Source organism: Neodiprion pinetum, chromosome 6 (assembly GCF_021155775.2).
Source record: "Neodiprion pinetum isolate iyNeoPine1 chromosome 6, iyNeoPine1.2, whole genome shotgun sequence".
Taxonomy (NCBI): Eukaryota; Metazoa; Arthropoda; class Insecta; order Hymenoptera; family Diprionidae; genus Neodiprion; species Neodiprion pinetum.
In genome coordinates, this window is record NC_060237.1 from 9,133,483 (window position 1) to 9,139,482 (window position 6,000).

General features: G+C 37.9%; 1 long non-coding RNA gene across 1 annotated transcript; it reads left to right on the forward strand.

Annotated features, from left to right (window-relative positions):
• The first annotated feature begins 3,254 nt into the window (after positions 1-3,254).
• LOC138191103 (uncharacterized) lies at positions 3,255-5,149 on the forward strand. Its single transcript, XR_011177400.1, has 3 exons — positions 3,255-3,382; positions 3,623-3,705; positions 4,087-5,149. It is a non-coding gene; the product is annotated as an uncharacterized lncRNA (long non-coding RNA).
• Positions 5,150-6,000: the final 851 nt, after the last annotated feature.

Sequence of the window (6,000 nt, forward strand, 5' to 3'; positions counted from 1 at the left end):
TTCGTCAAAATATTCACGAGCTCTAAATCTTCGGTCGCAAAATGGACTTGTACGACCCTTTCTAGACTTTTCAGATCCTTGGGAGTGCGAAGAAGAGATATAGAACACTCAGCGAACAAGTGTTGAGAAAATATGATGAAGGTACGTTGAAAATTGAGTTTTCTTCTATTGTATCACAGGTTACGTAGAATACAGACAATGTAACATCACGCATCGTATATCGCATTCTACACAAGTGAATTGCACCTATAACAGGCCGCATCCTAAATTGTACTCACAATCTACATCGTAACTGTTCCACAGAAAGTTTTTCATATTTAGCTTGAGGTAGGTAAGGTAGACTGTATTAACTTGTTTTCATTCAATAGTTGGTTTTTTTCCAACAATGGTCAATCATTGTCTTGCATCCGTTCTCTGCCTCCGACCTTTGTACTATTGAGCAACTTGTACAAGTACTATACACTGACCTTCGAATATTTCCACTAGAGTCAAAGTATTTTGCATGAACTGAAATCGAACTGAAACTGTCGCATTTTTTGTCGCTTCTAACGGGCTTTCGACTCTACCTAACGGGCTCGCACCGACATTCGTAGCAGCCAAAGTAGTGTCCGTATGGAAGCTTGAGATTAAGTCGGTACAAAGTGAATAAGTAAGACTACTTGTCGACTGCAACTGAGAAATGTCGATCAGCTCGATCATCCCCGTGAGAAGTAGCGTGAAGCATCCACCGCCAACCGTCTCCGACGACCACCGCGTCCATCGCCAACCACCCCAACTACCTCCGAGCTCCTCAAACCACCGTCGACCACCTCCGACCACTTCAGACCACCTTCGTCCTCCTCGTCCACGTCGTCCCTCTTCTCGATCTCCTCCTCTTCCTGCTCCTCCGCCGCTTCGTCGTCCTCGTCCTCTTCAACCACATCCGATCATCTCCAACTACCTCCAACCACCTCCTACCACTTCCAAACACCTCCAACCACCTCCAACCAACTCCATCCTTCTCGTCCACCTCGGCCCCGTCCTGCTCCTCCATCCCCCCGCGTTGTCCTCGTTGTCCTCGTCCTCTTCGACCTTCTCCGATCACCTCCTACGTTGACTGAAGAATATAAAGACAGTTGCCCCAATGGGCTTTGGTCTGACGACCGAAAATCGTCGTGCGCCTGCGCTCCCTGAGATGTTCCAACAATAGAGTTGAGAACTTATTGCAGAAAATCGGAGAGTTACCGATTTCGACGAGATGCTGGTTGCATTCAACTTCCGAGTAACACAGTCTTCGCAATGGTAAGCCCAAGCTAGTACTCAGCGTGTGTGTACTTACCGATTTGTCGGCGATACAAGAAATGATCATTAAAGATAAATTTCTTCCAAAATTCGTATGAAAACAGTGATTCAATTGAAGTATCGGTACCCGAGAAAAGATTGTATACATAAATCATAAATAATAATCAAATGTAACTCTGATGCAGAGACCAAAAAGTATATATGTATATACGGTCCATGTACGATATTAATACATATGATCCATTTACGATTAATATGTGAGGCACACTATGAATTTTATTATTTTCCTGGAGATAAAGTAGATTATCTATAATAATCGGCTATAATATGAAAGTAGAAGAATTATTCATTTCGGAATGGGATTCTATTCGACACGCGCTCGATGTATTCCATAACATTGATATTCATAATTATTGCGACAAATTTTTATTTGCTCTCTCGATCTTGAATTTTCGTAGGCATCGAATCGAAACGCTGTTTTAGCTAGTCGCAAGTGAAGTATCTGCGTTGGGTGGAGAAGCAGAATTGTTTTTTGACTAGTGTTCACATGGAAAAAAATTCGAAGTAATTGTAATACATTACGGATGTGCTAATTTTGATCGAGATGAAATGGATGCTCCATATATGAGACAGTATTTAATGCATTGTCCTGATTTAAAGACCTAACAAGGTGATTGTCGGCGATTTTCGTTTTTTGATAGGGAGAGATAGAACAAAGATTCTTAAAACTTCCAGTGTATTTGAAGACATTTGAAAGGTACGAGCAAACATTTTTATCATTCAACTGTCGCAGAACAGTTGCGTTATTAGCTGACCCGTTAACTGAAGAAGAATATATCTTTAGTCAGTGGCTGATCATCGAAGGGCCTAGCCGCTTGAGCGTGGAATCGGCAGGAAAGATAAAGTGCGTATTTCTTGTCTGAAATGTAGAAACTGAAATCATTATACACCATATCATATCATCATACATCATACATCATGATACATGATAAATAGTATCAAAGTTCGAAATCAAACTTTGGATGTTCGGATGTTCAGAAATTGACGTCACCCAAAATTTTTTTTCTCTTGTTGTCATCGATCTAAAACCAGCTGGCCGAATTTCTCAGTCTGAAAACAACCGCGCAGTAGGGCGGACGGATGAGAATCGCGTTCCGCACATTTCGAAGACCGGGTTCTCAACCTCCTGGATCCTGTGCTGCGGATCCGCTACCTGGTGAAACTCGACTTCCAGGACATGCGCTCCGTAGTTTCTGCGCTCCAGGTCGGCTACCCGGTGGAACTCGACTTCAGGGACAAGAGGTGGACAAGAAGGAGGATTTCTGCACAGTAAGTGAAACGTTTTTACATTATTTAGGGGCAATTGCAATTACATTACATTTAAAATTTTTCAAACTTGTCTTGTGGACAATAAATTATTTCAATTTATTCTTCGCGCAAGACCAAATTCAGTAGTCATCAATGCACTAATAAAATTTGTATAATTTTTTACAATTTTCGCATGATCTTCTTGGTAAAATGTGTCGGGAAAATTATATTAATCCTGACACAATATTTTAGATGTGTTCTTATACTGAAAATATTTATTGCTATTCAAGGTATAACCGGAGGTTGTCGTAGATGGTCGTTGGAGGTAGTTGACGGTGGTTGGTGGTGGTTGGAGGTGGACAGGAAGGAGAATGAGAAGAAGAAGGACAAGGAAGTCGAGGAGAATAAGGATTTCTGAACGGTGAATGAAACATTTTCATAACAATTAATGGCAATTGTAATTATGTTGTATTTAAAATTTTTCAAACTTGTCATGTTTACAATAAATTGTTTCAATTCATTTTTCACGCAAGCACATATTCAGTAGCTTTAAACGCGCTAATAAAATTAATGACGTAATGATTAATGAATTATTTACAATAATCCTTACATAATATTTTTGATATAGTCTTAGTCTAAGAATATTTATTACTATTCGAGGTATAACCCGAGGTGGTCGGAGGTGGACGAGGAGGAGGACGAGCTGGACGAGGAGGAGGACGAGGTGGACGAGGAGGAGGACGAGGAAGACAAGGAGAACAAGGTGGACAAGGAGGACGAGGATTTGTGCTCGGTGAGTAAAACATTTTTATAATATTTGATGGCAATTGTAATTATATTTCATCTGAAATATTACAAACTTGTCACGTTTACAATAAATTATTTCAATTCATTTTTCGTGCAAGCACATGTTCAGTAGCTTCAAATGCGCTAATAAAATTGATTATATTATTAATTAATTAATTATTTATATTAATCCTTAAACAATATTTTTCATGTGTTCTTATACTAAAAATATTCATTACCATTCAAGGTATAACCCAAGGTAGTTCGCGGTGGTTGCGGGTGATCGAGGTGGGCGAGGAGGAGGACGAGGATGACGAGGACTTGTACACTGTGAGTATAACATTTTTCTTATATTCATTAGAGTAGGAGTAGGATCAGGAATAGGAGTAGAATCAGGAGTAGAAGTGGGAGTAGGATCAGGAGTAGGAGTAGTAGGAGTAGAAGTAGAAGTGGTAGAAGTCGGAGTAGGAATAGGAGTAGTCGTAGTAGTAGGAGTTGGAGTAGAGTAGGAGTAGAAGTAGATGTATGCGGGAGGGGATATTATCATATCAAGCTATTAGTAATAAGCAATTGCGGGAAAAATATTAGCTTACTTTTGTAAGTATTTATGAATATAACATCCATGAATATTCATTGTTGGTATGTAAGGTCTGGCAACGTACCAACTTTCTGTAAGAGATGTTGAAGATTTTTAACATAATTATATTTCAGATCTGTGCCCCACCTAGTGATCCACTAGTACATATCCTCCGACGTGACATCGCTCCGCTACGTATGCAGAAGAAAAGATTTATTAAGATGCAGATTGCTCCTCTCTTCTTGCCATTGTGCTTTCAGCCATTGTTGTGCTGTGTGTTTAAAATTTAGGACAGTATATAATATAGAATAAAAAGTATAGCTACGAATACAGCACTGCAATAAATCTTATAGAAATGAGCTCTCATTGAGATTTATCTGTATTTATAACTCGACGCGAGAAGGCAAAAATCAATTTAATGCCATCTGTAAGGTGATTGGACTCGTATTTTCACTACGAGAACTCGTTGGGCATTTTGCGGTGAAATTTGAAAAATTGTTGTACAAGAAATTAAATAACTATAAAAATGGATAAAAAATATTATCTCTAATAGTGAATGTAGCTAATACAGCTTTAACCGTATATTGATTATGTTAATGATCTATTGTGACAAGATCGGAATTAGATAAGCTCTCTAAATAACCTTTTCTAGTCTATTAATTTATATCATGTATATGTAAATGTATATTTCTTCAGTTTGTACAATCACTCCACTAGGATTACCCTTGCCATGTTTTATGGTGCGCTTGTGTAATTTGTATATTATTAACCTTACGTTTTACTCTATTTGCGACAAGTTGCGAGTGTTTCTAATTTCTTGACAATTATTTATGTACATGTATGTGTATATATGTATATGTATACTTATGCATGTGTATATACATATATCCACATGTTTAAAACTAGATTTTTACAATAAACACAGAGGTTTTAGTATATTCACATACGGATTTCTGTGTATAGGTATACTTGAACTAAAATATCCTTATCTCTAATACGGAGTTCTTCGTAATTCGCATTTGTTCTTGTAACCCAATGTCCTACATACAATGGCAAAAATCGAGATCCAACTTAACTGAGTCTCAAACCCTGTTGACATAAAAGCAGCTATTTGATAGAAATTATAGTTTATAGTTTACACAGCCCATTGCATGATATTTCATTATAAATACATATGTTTCAATGTATTTAGGAATAATGTATCAAATATACAGAGGTCATGTGCAAATAATAAATGAATTGATTCGACCGCAGTTTGATGTATTCATTAGAGCTTTAACAATAAATTTAAGCTTTCCTACTTCTTTTATTTTATTATGGATAATCAAAACCATTTCCGACTATTCGTGCTGTGGAAGCATGGGGATTAAACCAAATGTAGCAAAAGATTAGAAACAGTGTATGTAGAGTACGGGTATTTTTCTAACAATGCAAACACGTGCGGCTAGCTTAGTTTTGACATATCTAGAATACCACGCCTTGCGAATTAGCTTTCCAGACAGAGATGAATGATGAATTTTAAGGACTGCATTATCGTTGTTGAATACTCTATGCCTCATGGGAAAAGAAAATCTGTAACGATAAAATTGATGCACCGGATCATCGTCGACTTTAACTTTTGAAATGTCCTACCATTTCCGAACACCTCCAACCATCCTAATTACCTGTATTACTAGATTAGCTATGATACGAAAAGAGAAGAATTATTCATTTCGAAATGGGATTCTATTCGACGCGCGCTCGATGTATTCCATAACATTAGTATTCATAATTATTCCAACAACTTTTCATTTGCTCTTTCGATCTTGAATTTTCATAGGCATAGAATCGAAACGCTGTTTTAGCTGGTCGCAAGTGAAGTATCTGCGTTGGGTGGAGGAGCAGAATCGTTTTTCGAAAAGTATTCGGATGGAAAAAAATTCAGAGTAACTGTAATACATCACGGATGCGCTAATTTTGAACGAGATGAAATGGATGCTTCGTGTATGAGACGGTATTTAACGCTGCGTAGTGATTTAAAGACCTAGAAAGGTGATAGGGAGAGAAAG